Source organism: Felis catus, chromosome E1 (assembly GCF_018350175.1).
Source record: "Felis catus isolate Fca126 chromosome E1, F.catus_Fca126_mat1.0, whole genome shotgun sequence".
Lineage (NCBI taxonomy): Eukaryota > Metazoa > Chordata > Mammalia > Carnivora > Felidae > Felis > Felis catus.
Window position 1 is genome coordinate 157475 of NC_058381.1, and position 25348 is coordinate 182822.

General features: G+C 45.7%; 2 long non-coding RNA genes across 2 annotated transcripts in view; one reads left to right on the top strand and one right to left on the bottom strand.

The window, feature by feature from the left end:
• Positions 1-3136, top strand: part of LOC109494137 — a 56092-nt gene extending 52956 nt beyond the window's left edge. Inside the window, exon 4 of the long non-coding RNA XR_006589435.1 lies at positions 735-3136. This is a non-coding gene — a long non-coding RNA (uncharacterized LOC109494137). The remainder of the gene's footprint in view (positions 1-734) is intronic.
• Positions 1-24866, bottom strand: part of LOC109494136 — a 45485-nt gene extending 20619 nt beyond the window's left edge. The window contains exon 1 of the long non-coding RNA XR_006589412.1: positions 24415-24866. This is a non-coding gene — a long non-coding RNA (uncharacterized LOC109494136). The remainder of the gene's footprint in view (positions 1-24414) is intronic.
• Between the last annotated feature and the right edge of the window lie 482 nt (positions 24867-25348).

Consider the following 25348-nt stretch of genomic DNA (forward strand, 5'->3'; position numbering starts at 1 on the left):
ACCACACACTTAACTGTTGAGCCACGCAGGTGTCCTACAGGTTTGCCTTTTCATGAGTAAGTGAAACATTCACACTGGGATCCAGGTATATCTTTATATTCAAAAAATCCTACAGACATTTGGAAACTTTTTCCTTTGGGTAATTCAACGCTCTGCACATAGATGGCTAAAGAAAGGACAAACTCCTTCACTTCCTGATCAGGTCGCTCCTAGTGATTTACTTATTGTATATGTCCCAGCAGGGTGCAGCTAGTTTCTGCTGGGCTTCTCAGAACTTCCATCAATGAGGTGGGACAGAGTACCTAGGGGCAGCCTCCAAAACCACAAAGAATGGGCTGACCAGAAGTTCTTAAAAGCCAACAAACCAGGAAGCACAGAGCACAAAGGACATTTCACTTCTTAACCCTCTCGTACAAACACCAATGCTTCAGATACCACTGTTCCCAGGGCTACCAAACTTCACAAATATGAACAGTGTGCTGATAGGAAAACAAATCACATCTAAGATGGACCCTAAACTTACATGGCTTGAATCAGGATCTTGACAGGGCTTCCAGGAGCCAATCTAATGTGCATAGATGCTATTAAATAAGAGTTTGTGACATTTTTTAAAACAATTTTAATGAGATATAATTCACATATCACATAAGCCCCTATTGAAGACTAAGATCTCAGAGGCTTTTAGTATCTTCATAAATCCTTCCTTCTTGACATTATGAATATACTCTTTTCAGGTTTCCATCCTGTCAATGCTGATCTTTTTGGTCCAAGAAGCACAGACCAGACCCAGAACAGGATGTGGACAGCTGTGGCCACAACTACTTCAGGCTGGTGGAGAAACCTGCCCTGTGGTCCTCAGTCTTCAGGAAGAACTGAAGTTCTTCTGAAGTTCCCATCAAGAACCCCATGAAAAAGCTGTTGTTTAACCACAGTGTGAATGAACTCAATACGAAGGAAGAATCTACCGATGTCCCATATTACTCACATTTGGGTTTGAGTAACTGGGAAACAAGACCATGAGTAGACAGACAAAACAGCTTCTGTACCTTCATGTCCTGGTTGTATCAGGCGGCACAGGGGCACCAGGGAGGAGATGGGGTGGGAATGCAGTGGGGTGGTAATTGGATTGGAGGTGGTGTTTCAGTAAGGGTGAGATTGGGGAGGGGGTGTGTCAGGAGAAGAAGGAGGTGAGGGACAGTACCAAGATTAGATCAAGTACTAGAGTAGAGGGAGGGGGGGTTCAGACAGGTTAGTTGGTCAGCAGGTCAATAAATCACTAGGTGAGCAGGACACAAGTAGCAGCTGGAGCAGAGGAGGATCCATCTATGTTCAAGCTTTCAACTCTCTGAGCATTGCTTTAACAGCCTGTAACCTTTATTCATTCATTCATTCTCTCTCTCTCTCTCTCTCTCTCTCTCTCTCTCTCTCTCTCTCTCGACCAATCAGCTCCCTTCACCCCTGGTAGATCAACACAGACACCCAGCGTGACTTTATTTTTTAAAAAGCCACTTCTCACCTACCACATCACCACATGCCATCCCAACAACTGCTGCTCTCTGGAACACTGGCAGACCTTCTGGTTTCTGGTCCCTCCCAACCCAGGTCCCTTTCCCCTCTTCTCGGAGCTCTCTCCTTCCTTTCAGAACTCCAATGAAATACATAAGCAGAATGAGAGTTTTCAACCCTCTCTAAATAACTCAAAGAAGACATAACATCCATAAGATATAGATCTTGCTAGTAACCATCTGAAATCCCACGGCGATATCCATATATGTGTTCACATCTACATATAACACTGTGGAGGACACATTAACTTCAGGCACATAGGATACAGATACAAAAACTCATACTACTTATCTTGGCCATACGTGAAATTTCAATATATTCCAGAGGAATGAAACACACAGAGCATCTTTTGGTAATATAATGTGCTAGAAATCGCTGCTAAAAAGCTAACTAGAAATTCCCATATGTTTAGTAATTGAGAAGTCCCTCTATAAATATGAATAAAGAAATCCCAAAGAAAAAGAGCTATATTTGACTGAATGAGCATGATAAAATTATAATCAAATATGTCTCCAGACCTGGAATATCCTGAAATATTGGTGTGAGAAGGCTGTCTGGTCCCCAAATCATCTCTAATTGGCCTAGACCTTTTAATATCTCAAATAGTGGTCGATCTCTCACTTGTCTATGTGACGCTCCTACCCATTAGGTTGGACTTTACATTATGAACCCCACAGGGGGAATAATCCAAGCTGACTCTCATGGCATCTCCTGGGATCTGCAGGAATGAGAGCATTTTAAGATAAATAGTTCATCAGCTTATCTCTTGGAGGCCCTGGGACAACACCCATATTGTTAGCAGCACCAGGTGTGCTGGGCAGGGAGGGCCTAGCAGGTGGCCAGGGTCACCCCAATTATAACTGGAGCAGGGATCAGGGAAAGAAGCAGCAGTGAACAGAGATTGGGGGCCTTGAACAGGTGAGATCATTCATGGAGGTAAGGTAGTGTCCCCAAAGCCAGTATCAGCTTCCCATCTGGAGAGCCCTTTGTGGACCCTGGGGGCAGGGCCAGGAGCTTAGAGTTTGAGATCCAGTGTGCTGCTTACCAGCTGTGTGACCCTGGGCTGTGTTCTTTCAGTAAAATGGTGTCCTTCCGTGTCCATGCCTGTGTCCATAACTGTGCTATGGACAGGAGGAAGCCACGTCCTAAGCACCTTTGCACATTAGTGTCACCATCTCTATGTGATGCAGGGTCATCGAGCCCAATGGTCATGAATGAATTCTTGAGACATTTTATGGTGCAAAAAGGTGTTTTAATTATACCACAGGGACAGGACCCATTGGCAGAAAGAGTTGTACTTGGAAGGTAAGGAATGACTGATTGTATACTTTTAAGTTTGGGGGATGGGGAAGGTAGAGATAACCTAAGTCTCTAAAGGGATTTGTGCATGTTAGAGAAGAGTCACGGGATCCTGGAGTTCAGGCTGTTGTGAAGCCAGTTGCTTTCAGTCTCTAGAAAAACATCAACATTAAGGCAGCCATGAGCACTTTGTGCAGGGTCACGCTCTGCATGTCTCAGGGATTTATCAGTGAGCTGCAAGTTGTGAGAAAATATAATTTCGATTATGGTTCTCTTGTCTTTGTTCTCCTCATTCCCCCGCCCCCGAAAAATTTTTTAAGTTTATTTATTTTGAGAGAAAGACAGAGTGAGCAGGGGAGGGGCAGAGAGAGTGGGAGAGAGAGAATCCCAAGCAGCATCCACTCTCATATTGCTGAGCCCGATGCAGGGTTGAACTCACACCATGAGATCATGGCCCGAGCTGAAATCAAGAACCAGAGCCTTAACTGACTGAGCCACCAAGGTGCCTCCTGCCCCCTGAACAATTCTGACCTTTAAATCTTTAAGACTGTTGAAGGCAGGTGGAAGTCTTCATCTTCTGTAGCATCTTGCTGCTGAATAGAGACCTACAGATGTCCCTACCTAATGGGTCAACATTGATTAGTCAGGAATGTATAGGGGAGTTAGGAAAAGTGGAGGCAGCCAAGTCTGCTGTGGACATCAAAGAAATATCTCTGTGGATGGTAAGGACCATCTGTCAACCTGAAGTTATTGTAGTGATGGAGTCTTGGCACCAAGCACAGAAACTCTGGAAAAGGCAACATATAAGAATGAGAAGTCCAACAAAGAGACCCTTAATAGTTGACCATAGTCCTCCTGCGAACCAGGAACTTAACCAGTCCTTGAAAGAGAGGGAAGAATTTTGTGGAGCCTTAATTTGAGTATACGTGTCCAGTGGTAACCCTGTCTTATTTTTGTGATAATATGGAGTACATACCTACAACCCTGCTTTAATGAAGCATAGGTGCCTCCTTGGGCTGCAGTCAGGATATCAAGCTCCATTCAGTTTTGGAGGGCTACTTTTTAAGCTGAGCTGGGTCTTTTAAGATGGCTACTGTATGCTTGGCTAAAGCCTCTATTTGCAATTTTACATCAATAGAGGTGGCCCCTGGGGCAAATATGGTTAAGGGATTAAACCACCAATAAGCCCTCCTTGTTTGATGTCTAACTTTAACAATATCCTAATTATAAGGAATCACTGGCAAGTGAGAAAAAACTTGCCTTAGGAGATAAGGGCACCCCCAAGTGTATCACCCAATCCAGGCATAAGGAAAGTGGGGCCATCCATTATCTCCACAAGCATAGTTAACCCCATGGACTGGGACACACTCTGGTCATCCCAGCCACACAGAATTGGCCAAGGTGATAGCTGAATTTACCACTGCAGGGGAATCCATCCCATTTTCCAGCTGTTCAAATAATCATATGGCCATGGAGTCCTGTTATTATGCCCAGAGAATAGCAAGCAAGAGGATTCTCCATACGTGAGCTACTGTGGCAATTTCTCTGAAGCTTACCACAAGTTGTCTAGCTTGAGCAAACAACAGACATTCAAAGGCAATCAGAACTAGAGTTTAACACCTGCAAAGATGTGTTACCGAAACATAATTTTCTCTTCAAATCACCTTATTTCCAGAGATAGCCAAATCAAAACTAATTCATTTGAAAAACAAGTTTGCTTTAACAAACTTGGCCTAATTATTTACATAGGCCTAGCAAGAATAGTGACTGGTCATATAGATCTTCACAAATTTGCTTTGCTGGAACTTTTTATAAAGAATGTTGACTGAGCTTTTAGTAGCTGCTCTAGGCCAGAGTACAAGCCAAATACTTGCCATCAGACATTCCAGCAGTAGCTGTAGATGTGGGTGAATTCCTCTTCTCAAGCCCCCCCAAATATCCTGCCACGTTCCTGCACCAGCCAGGAAATGATACTCTTCACTCACCTGGTAAGGCTGTTGGGAAATCTGTAAGCAAGGTATTGGGCCAACAGGGGCTTTGCTGGCTTAAGTTTCATTTTTTTTAAATGTTTATTTTTGAGAGAAAAAGAGGGGGGGATGAGTAGGAGAGGGTCAGAGAGAGACGGAGAGAGAAGATCCTTGAAGGCTCTGTGCTGACAGTGCAGAGTCGGATGTGGGGCTCAAACTCACAAACTGTGATCATGACCTGAGCTGAAGTCAGACGCTTAACTGACTGAGTCACCCAGGGGTCCGTTGGCTTTATGTTTCATAAAAGCAACCTTGGTTCCTTAAAGCTGTATGGTCATATCTGAGTCTATGTATGCTTCTCTGAAATATGACATTCCAGTCAAAGCTTTGGTAAAATAACCAATATTTCCAATGGTGTCCTGTTACAAGGAGGACAGATTCTTACTGAACCTATGCAAACAACTGTAATTGCCTCAAAAGAAAGGATATTGACTGAGAGCTTTTTAATTTCAGAGGGTTCAGCTAGGGAGGAAAGTTAGATGCTTCAATTTGTTCACAAATGAATATTTTACCATGTTTCTGTAAGTCAGAGAGAGTCATCTTAAGAGAAAGTTTCCTTAACCTGGAAGAGCAAATATCAGAGAACAAGCAATGTTGCAAATAAGAGTCACAAAGACTATAATCATCTTCTTCAGTTCATTTAGTTCCATGTTACTAATTCTTGTTCAGTTTGAATGTAGCTTTTCATTAGTTCTGGAAAGTCTTCCCCATTTCAGCTTTATGATTTTTTTAAGTTTATTTATTTGTTTGAGAGAGACAGAGAAAGCATGAGTGGGGAAGGGGCAGAGAGAGGGAGAGGGCGAATGCCAAGCAGGCTCCACACTGTCAGTGCAGAGCCTGACACAGGGTTCAATCTCATGAGCCATGAGATCATGACCTGAGTCAAAACCAAGAGTCAGACGCTTAACTGACTGAGTCACCGAGACGCCCCAGTTTTATGATTTTAAAGATATCAAAAACCTGCACTTGTTAAAAAAAAAGTCCTTTTTATGAATCTGGTTTAAGATGAAACTCATTTTGCAAATGACAAAAGACCACAATGCAATTGTTAAGAAAATTCAGTTATTTCTGTGACACAGAACACTTTAATAATCAGAATATCAAATGATATTAAAATGTCAGGAATTTCATATCTATATCTACATCTATATCTATATCCAAATCTATATCTATATCTATCTTTCTCCTTATATGAACAGTTATAGCATTTACCCAAGCAATACAACCTAGGGTTTATCATGATTTGTTTGTACTTTCCATGTAACTTAACATACCAAATAAACAAGGCTGGTTGATCAAAAAGACTTCATTTACAGTTCAAATCTTGGTAAATTTTTAAAGTTCATGTTTAAATAGTATTATGGATCATTATAAAACTTGAAATTTAATTATTTATTTAACCAAGATTACAAAGGCGAATAGATAGGGTAATATACTTGTTACTAAAACTTAGCTCCTTTAACATTGTGAAGTTTTAACTTTCTTAACAAACCAAAGAACTGATAAAGACAAAACACAGAAACTTTGGTTTTTCTGGGCAAGGAAAAAAAAAAGATAAAAACTTTGTTTACATTTTCTTATCAAGTGCAAACTAGCAATCCAAGAAAACTTTGTCTTGTTTTAGAAGACAGCAGAATTTCAATCATCTAACAGTGTACCTTTAAAATCCATTCATTTTGGGGTGTCTGGGTAGCTCAGTTGGTTAAGCATCCCACTCTTGATTTTGGCTCAGGTCATGGAATCAAACCCTAAGTCAGGGTATGCATTGGGCGTGGAGCCTGCTTGACATTCTCTCTCTCTGCCCCTCGATCTGCACACAGAGACACACTCTCTCTCAAATACAAAATAAATAAAATCCATTCATTTCAATCTTATTGTGTCTTGACCTCATATAAAATTGCTGTGCAAAGTCTTCCCTTCACAAACCTTCTACAACTTTCTTTAGCATTCAGATTTTCTCCCAAGCCATTTCTTTCCAAACAACCAGTCTCATTTTAGGAGAAAATTACTTTCTTATACCTCAAAAGAAATGTATTCTCATTCCTCACATCTTTCTTACACACATCTTCCTTTTTACATGCAGAGTTACTTTCCTTACTTCTGTCAGCCTTAATTACATTTAGCAGAAAAATTTTAACTCTTAGAACCTAAGTCTCCAGTGAAAACTAAGTAGTAATCAATTGTGAACTGTTATACCAGAATTCTTCTAGATCTAAAATTTATAATTACATTTTATAATTAAAAAAACATATTTTTCCATAGTACAATCTTTTAATAAATCACAAAACATATTTACCAACAGACCCAAATACCCTCAGCTTCTCTGCAGTTAGAAGTCAAAAGCACAAACCTATGTTCAGTAACCAATGCTACAGCACTCAGTCCTATTTGGAAAAGGCACAGATGGCCAATGAATTCTATTCTATTTATCACTCAAGCAAAACTTTCAAGTTAAGACTTTGAAAGCTATCTTAACAATTATCTAAAAAAACTTTGAGACAGACAAAATTAAGAATCATTTTAAGTCATCTTTTTGCTAACAAATTGCAACAGAAATAACACAAGCTTATTTGACTTTCTGCACACGTTGGTAGAATAAAAGTTTTATATGTAATGATGACAACTCCAAAGACACGTCCATCTTCATTAACCCAACAAACGTAGCTTAAATACCATATATATTCCACCTGGGCCCACTAAAAAGTTCCCCATTGTCAATTTTTACCTGAGGCCGCAGCTGCAAATCTTAAGTAAGTGACGTAAGCCCAGCGGGGAGCTCTTTGCTCCTTGACGATGAGTAGAGAAGGAGCCAGTGCTGCCAGAGGCACCAAGTCTAATATGCAGGCCGCACCCCAGGTGGTAGAGAAACAGGAGGAGGGATCCTGGGAAGGCTCACCTGTCTCCCGCACTTGACCTGGTCCCATGAAACACCCCTGCTCCAAGTGTACCCTGTCCCTACCCTGTGTCCCTGTCCTCATGGCCACCCTACCCTGGCCACCTTCTGGAATCCAGGCCTGGGCACAACCCTCCTTAAGCCACTGGCATGGACAGATACCCAGCACAGGTTTGGAACCAGACCAGGAAAATACCCTCTCCCATTACAACTTAGATGGAACAGGTCATGCCAGGGTCTGTGCATTCCATCTGCCTGTGCTGGCCTTCACTGGCGTGCCAGAGTTATGTGGAATGTGGTGTGTGTGTGTGTGTGTGTGTGTGTGTGTGTGTGTGTGTGTGTGTGTAAATCTACATGATGCACCTGTGAGCCTGAGTTCTGTTTCTGTGAGTATATTGAGTTTCCTCTTTTGTGGCTGTTTTCACGTTTTACTCTTGTGTTTATCTGTATGCATGTGTATCTGTGTCTGTCCCTGAATGAGCATATCCACTGTGCAAATCTCTGTGTGTGTGACTGCATTATCTGTACCTCTCGGGTATATGTGTCCCTATGGGAGTATCTGTATCTGTTTCATGTCTGTGTGTGTAATGGTTGTATGTGTGCATTTGAGGCCCCTTTGAGTGTTCTTGATCATACCTGTGGGGAATGTGTGTGTGTTTTCTGTGTGTGTGTCTAGTCTCAGGATGTCATTGGCTATGTCGGCTGTGTGGGTTTATGTGTGAGCCTGTCCATGAGCCCCATACCTGAATCCCCAGATGAGGCTGTGGGTGGTTCCATGCCTGTGTGTCTCTGAGCTTGTGGTGTCTGTTTCTTCCTCTGCACATGTGTGTCTGTGCAGCTCAGAAGTAAGCGGCTGCAGAGGGGGCCCTTCAAGGGTGACTCCTGGGGGGGCGGGAGGGGAGCAAGAAACAATATGTGCTTCCCCCACCTTCAGGCTCAGCTCCTTCTGCCCGTTTTTCTCCCACCCTTCAGTGTCCCCCCTTGTGGTGCCATGCCTTGTGGTGTAGACGGATGGAGTGAAGGATTACCTCATAGGATCACAGGCCAGGGGCTGGGAGGGCTACAAATGGCAGGAGGTGGTCACAAAGAGTGGCCCCTGGCAAGGCTGAGGGATTCCTAGGCCCTGGGAAGGGTGAGTGAGTGGGGGCCCCAAGGGAGGGCTGGGGAAACAGAGCTCCTGGGACCCATGGAAGGAATGCAGGATTAGGCACACCGGGAAAGAGCTAGAGGAGTCCTGCAGGACTCGTGAGTCCCCAAAGGGCAGATCCCTCACTCACCTGTGCTGGTATAGGCTGGGGCCTGGAAGCAGCAGCAGCATTCAGAGGCAGCAGAGGCAGCAGATCCATGGGATGGTGGATGGAGCGTGAGCCACAGTCTTGCAAGCAAGTGGAATCACCACACTGGGCTGCCCTCGGCCCTTTCCCTATTCCCCAGCCACCTCACTAGCTCTGGCCCTGGCATTACCCTCCAGCAGGGCATGGGGAAGCCAGGCAGAGACAGACATCTGGGGCCACAGGAGTGTCCCCTATGACCTCTGTGTCCTAGTTGTTGAATGGGCATAAGGAGTCACCCAGGGCCCCTGGAACCAGGAGGGAGAATCTAGCCCTGGAATCTTCTCTGATGGGACTTGGTGAGAATTATGGAGGGACAGCATTTAGTGCCAGTTCATTCACAGGATAAAAGCACAACACGAGGTCACATGGGATGCTGATGTCAGTGTTTTCTTACCCAGGCCACATTCAGAGCACTCACTCAGGGACTTGGAGGAAGGAGAATAACTGATATTAATTCAAAAGAACAAAAACGCTGGATCGTGGGCACTCCTGATGCTCTTACAAAACAACACCCAACATTCCCTCCTCATCCTCTCCATAGTGGGGAAACTGAGGCGGTCAGGATTTGGCCAAGATAACACAGTGGTTTCTGAATGTTTTGCTGATTACATCTGACCAAACTCCTTTTTCTGAATTTCACGTCTTTAATTTTGTCAGTGATGTTTTTGGGCAGCTCTGTGACAAATTTCACCTGGTCAAGGATGAAGCAAACACATCCTATTCAGGCTGGTACCATGTGGTAGACTCACTAGGCTCCACAACGAATGTCACACTGTCCTCTGACCCGCTAAGCTGGACGCAGCCCTGTGACGTGCTCTGACCAGTGAAATGTGAGTGGGAGCGAAGTGTGCCACCTCGAACACAACACTTGGGAACAACTGGGTCTGGCCACCTCTCTGTCCATCTCTTATGGCACCTGGTAGTTACCTATGGTGGGTGCTCTTTTATCCTTGTCTCAGGAGGACCATCGTGGACATGTGGCATGAGCAAGGAAGAGACTTCCCTTATTATAAGCCATTAAGACTTTGGGGCTATTTATTACCCACAGTAACATCTAGCCCATCCTAACTGGTACACATCCTCCATTCTCCTCTCTATGAAGCAGCACAACCTAACATTCAAAGCATGATCTCTGTCGTTAGATACACATGGGTTTGAGTTCCAGCTCCATCCTTTCATTAACTTCAACCCCAGACAATTTACTTGGGAGTCTTTAAGCCTCCATTTCTGCTCCATAAAATGGATGGTTACACCATCTCAGGTTTGAAGAGAATTAAATGAAATAATAAAACATATAAAGCTTTGAGTCCAGGGCCTGGCACACATAGTGAATGCTCAATAAATGTTAGCTATATACCTTTATGTCCAGATTGTAAACATTCAGAAAATGCAGCAACTATTACAAAACAAATGAAGGAAATATTAAGCTTGTGGCATATGTTTCCTTTCAAACTGTTTTTTAACAGATAGGATAATATTATGTATATTCATTCCCACCCTGCTTTCTACTCTTAATAAGATACTGTTGTGATATTTTTATGTTACAAATAAAAAGATCTGTATCATCTTTTTAAATTATAGGACATTAAATACCATGAATAATTCAATCACTTCTCTATTGCTGGACATTTCCATAGGTTGCACATGGCACTGAAAACAAATGAAGTAAATTAAAACTGAAGTAAATGAAATAAAAAAAATCAGAATGTATTGTTTGCTAGAATAAATATTTGTTAACTTTTGTTTGCTCTGTATCTATGCATTAGGTTGCAATTTACAATGTTTTTCTTATCACAAATAAGGTTTTTAAAAAGTATGGCAGTTGTTTTCAATTTTTTTCAAAATTTGAAAGATTACAAATAATCTTTTTTTTTTTAATTTTTTTCAACGTTTTTATTTATTTTTGGGAGAGAGAGAGAGACAGAGCATGAACGGGGGAGGGGCAGAGAGAGAGGGAGACACAGAATCAGAAACAGGCTCCAGGCTCTGAGCCATCAGCCCAGAGCCCGACGCGGGGCTCGAACTCACGGACTGCGAGATCGTGACCTGGCTGAAGTCGGACGCTTAACCGACTGCGCCACCCAGGCGCCCCTAATTTTTTTTTTTTTTAATTTCAGGAATAGAATTTAGTGATTCATCACTTACATATACTACCCAGGGATCATCCCAAAAAGTGTCCTCCTTAATGCCCCTTGCTCATTTAGCCCATCCCACCCAACACCACACCAGTGGCCCTCTGTTTGTTCTCCTTATTTAAGAGTCTCATAATTTGTCTCCCTCTCTGTTTTTATATTATTTTTGCTTCCCTTATGTTCATATATTTTGTTTCTTAAATTCCACATGAGTGAAATCATGTGATATTTGCCTTACTCTCACTTCTTTAACTTAGCATAATACACTGTAGTTTCATTGACACTGTCACAAGTGGCAAGATTTCATTCTTTTTGATGAGTAATATTCCATTGTATATATATACCACATCTTCTTTATCCATTCATTAGTCAATAGACATTTGGGCTCTTTTCATACTTTGGCTGTTGTTGATAGTGCTGCTATAAACATTGGGGTCATGTTCCCCTTTGAATCAGCAGTCCTGTAACCTTTGGATAAATACCTAGTAGTGAATTTCTGGGTCATAGTGTACTTCTATTTTTAATTGTTTTGAGGAACCTTCATACTCTTTTCCAGTGTGGCTGCACCAGTTTGCATTCCCACCAGCAGTGCAAAAGGGTTCATCTTTCTCCACATCCTCATCAACATCTGTCATTGCCTGAGTTGTTAATTCTATCTGTTCTGACAGATGAGAGGGAGTATCTCATTGTGGTTTTGATTTGTATTTCCCTCATGATGAGTCATGTTGAGCATCTTTTCACGTGTCTGTTAGCCATCTGGATGTCTTCTTCGGAAAAGTGTCTTTCATGTCTTTTGCCCTTTTCTTCACTGGATTATTTGCTTTTTAGGTGTTGAGTTTGGTAAGTTCTTTATAGATTTTTGGGTACTAACCCTTTATCTGATATGTCATTTGGAAATATCTTCTACCAATCCATTGATTGCCTTTTAGCTTGCTGATTGTTTCCTCTGCTGTGCAGAAGCTTTTCATCCTGATGAGGTCCCAAGAGTTCATTTTCGCTTTTGTTTCTCTTGCCTCCGAAGACATGGCAAGTAAGAAGTTGATGCGGCCGAGGTCAAAGAGGTTGTTGCCTGTTTTCTCCTCTAGGATTTTGGTGGCTTCCCACCTCATGTTTAGGTCTTTCATCCATTTTGAGTTTGCTTTTGTGTATGGTGTAAGAAAGTGGTCCACGTTCAGTCTTCTGCATGTCACTGTCCAGTTTTCCCAGTAGCATTTGCTGAAGAAATGTCTTTTCTATTACATATTCTTTATTGCTTTGTCAAAGATTAGCTGGCCATAGGTTTGTGGGTCCATTTCTGGGTTCTCTATTCTGTTCAATTGATCTAAGTGTCTGTTTTTGTGCCAGTACCATACTGTCTTGATGATTACAACTTTGTAACACAGCATGAAGTCTGGAATTGTGATACCTCCAGCCTATGTTTTCTTTTTCAGGATTGCTTTGGCTATTTGGGGTCTTTTCTGATTCCATACAAATTTTAGGAATGTTTGTTCTAGCTCTGCGAAGAATACTGGTGTTATTTTGATAGGGATTGCATTGAATATGTAGATTGATTTAGGTAGTATCGACATCTTAACAATATGTTCTTCCTATCCACGAGCATGGAATGTTTTTCCATTTTTCTGTGTCTTCTTCAATTTCTTTCATGCACTTTCTATAGTTTTCAGTTTACAGATTTTTCACCCCTTTGGTTAGATTTATCCCTAGGTATTTTATGGTGTTTGGTGCAATTGTAAACGAGATCGATTCCTTGATTTCTCTTTCTGCTGCTTCATTATTGGTGTATAAAAATGCAACTGATTTCTGAATACTGATTTTGTATCCTGCGACTTGGCTGAATTCATGTATCAGTTCTAGCAGTTTTTTGGTGGAGATTTTTGTGTTTTCCACATAGAGTACCAGTGTCATGAACACTGAAAGTTTGACTTCCTCCCTGCTGATTTGGATGCCTTTTATTTCTTTGTATTGTCTTATTGCTGAGGCTAGGACCTCCAATACTATGTTGTATAATAGTGGTGAGAATGGACATCCTTGTTGTAACCCAGACCTTAGAGAGAAAGCTCTCAGTCTTCCCCCATTGAGGATATTAGCTGTGGGTCTTTCTTATACGGCCTTTATGATCTTGAGGTATGATCCTTCTATCCCTCCTTTCTTGAGGGTTTTTATCAAGAAAGGATGCTGTATTTTGTCAAATGCTTTTTCTACATCTATTGAGAGGATCATGTGGATTGTATCCTTTTACTAATGTGATGAATCACGTTGGTTAATTTGTGGATATTGAATCAGCCCTGCATCCTAGGAATAAATCCCACTTGATCGTGGTGAATAGTTCTTTTAATGTATTGCTTGATCCAGTTGCCTAGTATCTTGTTAAGAATTTTTCGATCAAGCTTCATCAGGGAAATTGGTCTGTAGTTCTCCTTTGTAGCGCAGTCTTTGGTTTTGGATTAAAGGTAATGCTGGACTCATAGAATGAGTTTGGAAGTTTTCTATCCATTTCTATTTGTTAGAACTGCTTCAAAAGAATAGGTGGTAACTCTTCTTTAAATGTTTGGTAGAATTCCTCTGGAAAGCCATCTGGCCATGGACTCTTTGTTGGGAGGTTTTTGATTGCTCATTCAATTTCTTCAGTGGTTTTGGATCTCTTCAAAGCTTCCATTTCCTCCTGTTTCAGTTTCGGTAATTTATATGTTTCTAGGAATATGTCCATTTCTTCCTGATTGCCCAATTTGTTGGCATATAATTGCTCGTAGTATGGTCTTCTTATTGTTTCTATTTCTGTGATGTTGGCTGTGGTATCTCCTCTTTTATTCATGATTTTAATTATTTGGATCATTTCCTTTTTATTTTTGATCAATCTGGCTAGGGGGTTATCAATTTTGTTAATTATTTCAAAGAACCAGCTCCTGGTTTTGTTGAACTGTTCTACTGTTTCGTTTTTTGCTGGTTTGTTTTTTTTATTTCGATATCATTGATTTCTGCCCTAATATTATTATTACCTTCTTCTGCCTGTTTGGGCTTTATTTGCTATTCTTTTTCCAGCTCCTTTAGGTGTAAGGTTGCATTGTGTATTTGACATTTTTCTTCCTTATATTTGTAATTAGTTGATTTATATACTTGAGTTCCATCACGTTGGGGGCACAAATGTTTACAATTGTAGATCTTCTTGGTGGATAGACCCTTTAATTATGATACAATGCCCTTCCTCATTTCTTTTTACTGTCTTTACTTTAAAACCTAATTTGCCTGGTATAAGTATGGCTACTCCAGCTTTCTTTTGGCAACCATTAGCATTATAGATGATTCTCCATCCCTTTATTTTCAATTTGCATGTATCTTTAGGTCTATAATGAGTCTCTTGTAAGCAGCATATAGATAGATCTTTTTTTCTTACCCCTTGTGATGCCCTATGTCTTTTGATTGTTTAGTCCATTGACATTTATTTAGATTGAGTACTGAAAGATATGAATTTTGTACCATTGTGTTGCCTGTAGATTTGTGGTTTCTGACAATGTTGTCTGGTCCTTTCTAATCTTTGTTGCTTTTGGTCTTTTCTGTTTTGTTTTGTCTTTTCTCCAAAGATTCCCACTTAAAATTTCTAGTAGGGCTGGTTTAGTGGCTGTGAACTCCTTTACTTTTTGAATGTCTAGCAAACTCTTTATCTCTCCTTCTATTTTGAATGACAGCCTTGCTAGATAAAGAACTCTGGCTGCATATTTCACTGATTCAGCACACTGAATATATCTTGTGACTCCTTTCTGACCTGCCAAGTTTCTGTTTACAGGTTTGCTGCAAACCTGATCTGACTTCCCTTGTACATTAAGGACATTTTTTCTCTTGCTGCTTTCATAATTCTTTCCTTGTCTGTGTATTTTCTGAATTTGACTATAATATGCCTTGGCAATTGTCGTTTTCTGTTCAAACTAATGGGAGTTCTCTGTGCTTCTCGGATTTTGATGTCTGTGTCGTTCTCCAGATTATGAAAGTTTACCACTATAATTTGTTCACATAAACTTTCTGCCCCTTTTTCTCTGTCTTCCTTTTCTGAGACTCCTATTTTTCAGATGTTATTCCTTTTTTTCTTTTAAGTCACTGAGTTCTCTACTTCTTGTATCATGCTCTTTTGCCAGTTTCCCTCCTTTTTTCTGCTTCATTATTCTGATTATTTTATCTTCTATTTTGCCGATTCACTGCTCTGCTTTGTCCATCAATGCCATGGTGGCATCCATTCGATATTGCATGACAGTTTTAGCATTTTTAATTTCATCCTGAACAGATTTTATTTCTTCTATCTCTGAAGAAATGGATTTTATAATTTTTTCCACCCCAGCTAGTACTCCTATATAGTGGTTCTAAATTCTAGTTCAGACATCTTGCTTATATCTGTGCTGATTACGACCCTATCATTTCTTCCTGTTCTTTCTTTTGTGGTGAATCCCTCATTTTATAAACCTCCACCAAAACTTCACCCTAATTCCCACCCTTACCCTACACTTAACCCACACCCATGCATGGGACCTCATTTCAGCCTCCAGGGAGATCACAGGACTGGTATCCCATCGGTACTGGCAACGTCCCTGAGATGAACCCTAACCCTAGCTCAGGCTCTCTCCCAACGGGGACCCAATTCCTAAGTCTGAGATTGCCAGGCACACAGGGGCCAGAAGCAGTGGGTATTACTCGGCATGGAACATGAAATGTTACCATGTCATTGCCAAAGCCCGGATGCAGCTGTATAAGGGAGGGTACTGAGGAACAACCGAAGAGTGGCCCATACAGCAGGCTGGCCCTAGCACTCAAAGACTATGCCTGAGTGGCACCCTCCCATGTGCCCTCCACTCAGCCTTCGGGGAGACCACAGCACTGCAGGGGGTTCAGCGCCTGGAGCCTCCTGGGACGCAACCCTAACGGTACCCTCACAGAAACCCACCACCGAACCCTCACCCTAACTCCCAACCTAACCCTACACCTGACCAACACCTGCACATGGGCCCTCAGTTAAGCCCTCCAGGGCAATCACAGGACTGGTGTTGCTTCGGCCCTGGTGACATCACTAGACCGAGACCTAACCCTAGCTCAGGCTCTCTCCTGATGTGAATCAAATTCCTAAGTCTGAGAACACCAGGCACACACATGGGGGCCAGGGTGGTGCGGAATTACTCACCATGCAACGTGGAAGTCACGATGTCATTGCCAAATCCTGGATGAAGCTGCATAAGGGGGACCCTGAGACCCAACCGAAAAAAACGCTGCACTGGAGGCTGGCCATGGCACCCAAAAAAAAAGCCTGAGCAGCACCCTCCCAAGTACCCTCCACTCATACCCTCCGGGGAGAACACTGCACTGTCAGGGGTTCGGCGCCTGGAGCCTCCTGGGACCTAACCCTAACCAGTGCCCTAAACATAAACCTCCACCGAAACCTCACCCTAACTCCCACCCTAACCCTACACCTGACGCACACCTGCACAGGGGCCCTCATTTCAGCTCTCCACAGAGATCACAAGACTTGTGTCACTTTGGCCCTGGCAACGTCCCTGGACCGAACCCTAACCCTAGCTCAGGCTCTCTCCTGACAGGGACCCAATTCCTAAGCCTGAGAATGCCAGGCACACGGGACCCAGAAGCGGTGCAGGATTACTCAGCATGGGACATGGAAGTTACTATGTCATTGCCAAAGCCCAGGTGGAGCAGCATAAGGGGGGTCCTGAGGCCCAACCGAAGAGTGGCCGACTAGAGGCTGGCCCTGACACCCCAAGACTAAGCCTGAGTGACACCCTCTCAGGTGCCCTCCACTCAGTCCTCTGGGGAGACCACTGTGCTGCCGGGGTTCAGCGCCTGGAGCTTCCTGGGACTTAACTCTAACCCTAACCAGTACCCTCAACACTCACCCTACCTCCCACTCTAACCCTACACCTGTCCCACGCCCATGCATGGGCCCTCATTTCAGCCCTCCAGGTAGATCAAGGGACTGGTGTCACATCAGACCTGGAGACGTCCCTGGAACGAACCCTACACCTGCTCAGTCACTCTCACGATGGGTATCCACTTCCTAAGTCTGAGAACACCAGGCACACAGGGCCCTGAAGCAGTGCGGGATTACTGGGCAAGGAACGGGGAAGTCACTATGTCATTGCCAAACCCCGGATGGAGCTGGGCAAGGGGTTCCTAAGGCCCAACCGAAAAGTGGCCCATTACAGAGACTTGTCCTGACACCCAAAGAGTAAGTCTCAGTGGCACCCTCCTATGTGCCCTCCACTCATACCCTCCAGGGAGACCTCTACACTGCCAGGGGTTCGGCTCCTGGAGCTTCCTGTGACCTGACCCTAATGCTAACCTGTACCCTCACTATAACACTCCACTAATACCTCTTCCTAACTCCTACCCTAACCCTACACCAGATTGGCACACACACATGGTCCCTCATTTCAACCCTGCAGGTACATCACAGGACTCACGTCGCTTCAGCCCTGTCTATGTCCCGGGACCGAACCCTAACCCTAGCTCAGGCTCTCTCCCAATGGAGACCCAATTCCTAAGTCTGAGAATGCCAGGCACACGGGGCCCAGAAGCAGTGTGGGATTACTCGGCATGGACGTGGAATTTCACCATGTCCTCGTCAAAGCCCAGATGGAGCTGCACAAGGGGGTTCCTAAGGCCCATCTGAAGAGTGGCCCATTTGGGAGGCTGGCCCTGGCACCCAAAGAGTAAGCCTGAGCATCACCTTCCCATGAGCCCAGCACTCATACTCTCCAGGGAGACCACTGCACTGTCAGGGGTTCAGCGCTTGGAGCCCCCTGGGACCTAACTCTAACCAGTGCCCTAACCATAATCCTCCACTGGACCCTCACCCTAACTCCCACCCTAACCCTACACCTGACCCGCACCCGTACATTGGCCCTCATTTCAGCCATCCAGGGAGATCACGGGACTGGTGTCGCTAAGGCCCTGCTGATGTCCCTGGACTAAACCCTGACCCTAGCTCAGGCTCTGTCCCCATGGGACCCAATTCCTAACTCTGAGAACATCAGGTACACGGAGCCCAGCAGCAATGTGGGATTATTCAGCATGGAATGTGGAACATGGACATGTCATACCAAAGGCCAGATGGAGCTGCAAAACGGGGTTCCTGAGCCCCAAGTGAAGAGTGACCCACTATGGAGACTGGCCCTGGCACCCAAAGAGTAAGCTTCAGCTGTACCCTCCCATGCACCCTACATTCAGCCCTCCAGGGCGACCACTGCACTGTCGGGGGTTCAACTCCTGGAGCTTCCTGTGACCTAACCCTAACCCTAACAGGTTCCCTCACCTTAACACTCCACTTAACCCTCACCCTAACTCCCACCCTAACCCAACACCTGACCAGAACCCTCATATGGGCCCTCATTTCAGCCCTCCAGGTAGATCACGGGACTGGTGTGGCTCCAGCTCTGGCAACGTCCCTGGACCGAACCCTAACCCTAGCTCAGGCTCTCTCCTGCTGGGGACCCAATTCCTAACTCGGAGAACTTCAGGCACACGGGGCCCAGAAGTGGTGAGGGATTACTCAGAATTGAACTGCCATGTCACTGCCAAAGCCCGGATGGAGCTGCACAAGGGGGTTCCTGAGGCCCAACCGAAGTGCGGCCCATACCAGCGGCTGGCCTTGGAAACCAAAGACTAAGCCTGAGCAGCACCCTCCCATGAGCCCTACACTCAGCCCTCCGGAGAGTCCACTACACTGCCAGGGGTTCAGCACCTGGAGCCTCCTGGGACCTAACCCTAATCGGTACCCTCACCATAACTCTCCACTGAACCCTCATCCTAACATACACACTAACCCTACAACTGACCCACACCAATGCCTGGGCCCTCATTGCAGCCCTCCAGGTAAATCACGGGAATGGTGTCGCTTCGGCCCTGGCGACGTCCCTGGACCAAACCCTAACCGTAGATCAGGATCTAACCGATGGGAACCCAATTCCTAACTCTGAGGATCCTAGGCACACGGGGCCCAGAAGTGGTACGGGATTTCTTGGCATGGAACATGGAACATCACCATGTCATTGGCAAAGCCCGGATGGAGCTACACAAAAGGGTTCCAGAGGCCCAACTGAAGAGTGGTCCACACATGAGGATGGCCCTGGCTCCGAAAGAATAACCCCGAAAATCACTCTCCCATGCGCCCTCCACTCAGCTCTCCAGGGAGAACACTGCACTGTCAGGGGTTGGGCACCTGGAGCTTCCTGGGACCTAACCCTAACCCTAACCAGAGCCCTAACTGTAACCCTCCACCGAAGCCTCACCCTCACAGCCATCCTACCCCTACACCTGACCCACACTCCCGCATTAGCCCTCATTTCAGCCCTCCAGGGAGATCACAGGACTGGTGTCCCTTCAGCCCTGGTGATGTCCCTGGACCGAACCCTGACCCTAGCTCAGGCTCTGTCCCCATGGGGACCCAATTCCCAACTCTGAGAATGCCAGGCACACGGGGCCCAGAAACGGTGAGAGAATACTTGTCATGGAACATGGAAGGTCACCATATCATTGCCAAAGCCCAGATGGAGTTGCACACGGGGGTTCCTGAAGCTCAACCGAAGAGTGGCCCACTTGGGAGGCTGGCCCTGGCACCCAAAGAGTAAACCTGAGTGGCACCCTCCCATGCACCCTCCACTCAGCCCTCTGGGTAGTCCACTGCACTTCCGGAGGTTCGGCGCCTAGAGCCTCCTGGGACCTAACCCTAACCGGTACCTTCACCGTAACCCTACATCGAACCCTCAGCCTAACTCCCACCCTAACCCTACACCTGACCTGTGTTCATGCATGAGCCCTCATTTCAGCCCTCCAGGTAGAGCATGGGACTGGTGTCGCTTTGGCCCTGGCGACGTCCTTGGTCCAAACCGTAACCCTAGCTCAGGCTCTCTCCTGATGGGGACCCAATTCCTAACTCTGAGAATGCCAGACACAGGGGGGCCAGAAACAATGTGGGATTACTCGGCATGGAACATGGAACATCACCATGTCATTGGCAAAGCCCGGATGGAGCTGCACAAGGGGGTCCTGAGGCCCAACTGAAGAGTGGCACAATACGGAGGCTGTACCTGGCACCCAAAGAGTAAGCCTCAGAGGCACCCTCCCATGTGCCCTACATTCAGCTGTCGGGGAGACCACTGCAAGGCCAGGGGTTCGGCGCCTCAAGCTTCCTGGGACCTAACCATAACCGGTACCTTCACCATAACCCTCCACCGAACCCTCACCATTACTCGCACAATAACCCTGCACCTGACCCGCACCCATGCTTGGTCCCGCATTTCAGCCCTCCAGGTAGAATACGGAACTCATTTCACTTTGGCCCTGTCAACATCCCTGGACTGAACCCTAATCCTGTGGCAGGATTACTCAATATGGAATGTGTAACATGATCATGTTATTGCCAAAGCTCCGATGGAGCTGCTCAAGGGGGTTCCTGAGGTCCAACCATACAGTGGCCCACGAGAGAGGCTGGCCCTGGAACCCAAGACAAAGCCGAACAGCATCCTCCCTTGTGCCCTACACTCAGCCCTCAGGGTAGACCACTGCAGTGCTGGAGTTCGGCACTAGGAGCCTCCTGGGACCTAACCCTAACCGGTATCCCAATCTTAACCCTCCCCCGAACCCTCAGCCAACTCCCACCCTAACCCTACACATGACCCGCACCTGCACATGGGCCCTCATTTCAGCCCTCCAGGGAGATCCCGGAACTGGTGTCCCATTGGCCCTGGTGACGTCCCAGGACCGATTCCTAACCCTAGCTCAGGCTCTCTCCCAAAGGGGACCCAATTCCTAATTCTGAGAATGCCAGGCACACAGGGCCCAGAAGCGGAGCAGTATTACTCGGCATGGAGCATGGAACCTCACCACATCATTTCCAAAGCCCAGACGGAGCTGCACAGGGTGCTCACAGCTCCATCCCCAGACCTATCCCAGTCTGAGCCTGAGCCCAAGTCCACACCCAAAACCCAAACCCCTGACCCCAACCCAAACCCCTAATCCAAACCCGAACCCTTCCCAAACCCTTAACCCTAACCCCTAAACCCTGAACCCTAACCCCTATCCTAACTCCTATCCATACCTCCTAGCCCTAGCCCCCCTCCTAGTCCTACCCCCCAACCCACATATGAAAAGAAAAGGTAGAACTACATCTATTTAGAATCCTAAGATGACATCATCGTATATACAGTACTTCCTAAAGAATCAACAAAAACGTTTGGAGTTGGTCACCTAACTCCTAATTCAGGAAAGTTACAAGACAAATATTGATGCACAAATATCTCACTGATTTGTATATTCTAGCAATGAATCTCATGAAGAGGAATTTAAGAAAACAATTCCATTTTAGGTAACATCAACACTTAAAAAAATACTTTGGAATAGATGTCAAAAACACTGCAGAAAGATATTAAAAACAATCTAAAATATACTATTGCTGAATGGCAATAATACACAATGCAACATATAGATTCAATGTGAATCCCAGGAAAATTCACAAGGGCCTCTGAGAAAAAAAACACAAGCCAATCCTAACAGTCATATGGAAAATCAAGGGGCTGCAAAATAAACAAAATAATCAAAAAAAAAAAAATCAAAGGTAGATGCTGATATTTCCCATTTCGAATCTTAAAACATAGCAACAATAAATAAAACATTGTGATACTGTCATAAAGGTACACGTACAGATCAGTGGGAATTAATTGAGAACACAGAAATAAACCATTTAATCTATGGTCAACTGAATTTTGACAAAGGCAGACAACATAACATTGGGGAAACAAAGGTCTATTCAACAAAGGGTGCTAGACAACTGGCTATTCATATGCAGAGGAATGAAATTGGACCCTTACCCTCACAACACATACAAACATTAACTCAAAGTGGATCAAAAGCTTAAATGCAAGAGGTAAACTTATAAACTCCAGAAGAAATCAATGGAGATAAATCTTCATGAGCACTGAGTTTAACAATGTTCTCAGAGCTGACACCAAAGCACAAACAAGGATAAATTTAGTTTCCTCAACATTAAAAACCTTTGTACATCAAAAGGTGCTATCCCGGGGGGACCTGGGTGGCTCAGTCGGTTAAGCGGCCGACTTCAGCTCAGGTCATGATCTCGCGGTCTGTGAGTTCAAGCCCCGCGTCTGGCTCTGTGCTGGCAGCTCAGAGCCTGGAGCCTGTTTCAGATTCTGTGTCTCCCTCTCGCTGACGCTCCCCTGTTCATGCTCTGTCTCTCTCTGTCTCAAAAATAAATAAAAACGTTGAAAAAAAAATAATTAAAAAAAAAAAGGTACTATCCCAAAAGTGAAAAGATAATGCCTAGAATGGAAGAAAGCATTTGCACATTGTTCGTCTGGTAAGAGTCTGTTATACAGAATATATAAAGAGCCATACAATTCATCACCATCAACAACAAAGTTTTTAAATGGACAAAGGAATTGGACACACCTTTCCCCAGGGAGATCATACGAATGGTGAATAGACATGAAACTATGTTAAACATCATTAGTCCTTATGGAAATGAAGATTTAAACCATAGGTAGATACCCTTTTACACTAAAATTGCTATCACCAAGAAAACTACAGAATAACAAATGTTGGCAAAGATGTTGACAAATTGGAACCCTTAAACGTGCTTGTGGAAATGTAAAATGGTGGAGGCTAGGTGTAAAATAGTTTGGCATTTCCTCAAAAAGATAAAAACACAGAATTACCACATGACTCAACAACTCTACTCCTAGATGTGTATCCGGATGAATTGAAAACAGTAGTTTGAAAAAAGAGCACGTGCACAAACATACACAGCAGCACTGCTCACAGTAGCCCAATGGTAGAAACTACGCAAATACCCCTCGGTGGGTTAACGGATAAACAAACTGGGGCAGACCCACGAACAGCAATATTATTCCGTCCCGTAAAGGAATGAAGTAACACGGCGCGGCCGCAGGGAACAGTACGTGGCTCCTCAGGAAGCTAACACAGACTCCACCTCTGCACACACGCCCGGAAATTGAAAGCGAAGCCTTGAGCTGACATTCCTGTTCCCGGGTTCATGGCAGCCTCTTCCCAGCAGCCCAAACGTGGAAGCAACCCGAGCGACCGAGGCCAGACGAATAAATAAACACGAGGCGGTCTCTACGCGACGGAATAGGCTCGGCCTCCCCAAGGGCGGGAATTCTGACACCTGCCACGACACGGACTGAACCTTGCAAGTCTTTATGCTGAGGGAAACAGGCTGCAGGACAAATAACTCTCTTCTTTCCAAATAAACCCATTTTTGCTGGTAGAAACCGGTGGTGTTATATGTAAGGTAAACGGAACTAATCAGTAAGCGCACTGGCAGGACACGAGATCCAACACACAAACACCACGTGCACATCGACACACTCCCGACGACCCGTCGGAAAGAGAAAGTAAGAGACGGTCCCATTTACAACCGCATCACAAGGAACGAAGGGCGGGGGTATCTAAGCAAGGAGGTGACAGACCTGCTCTCTGAGGACAGGACACTGGGGGCAGAAACGCAGGAAGACGCACGGGGACGGAAAGCTACTCTGCGCTCCTGGAGGTGAAGGAACCGACCCTGTAACCACGTCCGTCCTGCCCGGAGCGACCTGCAGATGCGGGGCCGTCGCACCGAACTCCCCACGACGCCGTCGCAGACACGGAACAGACGCCCCGACCCGCACGCGGAGGCGGGACGGACCCCGTGCGGCCAGAGCGGCGGGAGCGCGAGCACCGCCCCGGCACCTGCTCCCGGACCACGAACCGCGTGAGGACGCGGCGGGAACCGAGTCGGTGCGGGGCAGGAACACGGACGCGCGGCCCCGGAGCCCGGAGCGGGAAGACCCGACGGCCGCGCGCACAGCCCCGTGGGGGACACAGTGTCACCGCGCACGAAGCCGCGCCGGGCCCCTTCCCCGCTGGGTCCCCTGAACACCGAATGAAGTAACACGGCGCGGCCGCAGGGAACAGTAAGTGGCTCCTCAGGAAGCTAACACAGACTCCACCTCTGCACACACGCCCGGAAATTGAAAGCGAAGCCTTGAGCCGACATTCCTGTTCCCGGGTTCATAGCAGCCTCTTCCCAGCAGCCCAAACGTGGAAGCAACCCCGCTCCGGAAGCTCCTCCTCCCCCGGCCTCGTTTTCTCCCCACCTGCTCCTTCCGCGGCGGGTCCTGAGGAGACCAGGTTCTTGTCGGTGTGGACGTGGGCCCACGTGCCCGGAAGCCTCAACAGCGGGTCCTGAGGAGACCCGTTCCAGTCTCTGTGGCCGCGGCCCCACATCCCCCGGAAGTCCCCACAGCGGGTCCTGAAGAAGCGGAGCTCCTGTTCCGCAGGAGGCGGGCTGAATGCGCGTGCGCGCGCCGGCGTCGGGGAGCGGGGCTCGGACGCCCCCTGCAGGTGGTGGAGGTAGTGCAGGACACGCTGGGCTCACAGGTCCGAGGAGGCAGCGCCCTCTCTTGGCCGCCCGCTGAATCAATTACATTTTGGAAACTGGAACTGAAGTGGAGCCCACTTTCCCCAACTTCGCCAAAAATAGTTAAGAATCAATTAATTGGAAACCGTATGAAATTAAATGTACACACAAACTTTACAAGCTACAGCAAAATTCACTGGAAACTGTAGATAAATTTAAAATGCAAACACAAGGGGCAGCTATTCCTGACCACTGGTCCTGTCCCTCTGCTTTAATAAAACCACCTTTTTCCACCAAAGATGTCTTGAAGAATTCTTTCTTGGTCGTGGGCTCCGGACCCGGCGAACCCCACTATCATCCTAAAAGCCTCATCATTTATATGGCGCCCCTCGTGTGGGGCAATGAGTCTTTTCATCTGGACTCAGAGCCAGTGAAAACTTGATGAGTACTCTTTCCTTACTTTACCCTCATTTCAGGGCCTTTTGAGAAGTATTGTCTTATTGGAACACTTTCATGTTGATCGCTCAGGCTGCCATCCTCTCAACCGTGGCTACTCTATGGGGAGGAGAAACCTGCCTTATGACTGGAAGTTACCACCCTGGCCAGAATGGTAACATCTGTAATGAACTAAGATTGACTATGGAGCATGACACCAATAAAACCCCTTGGAA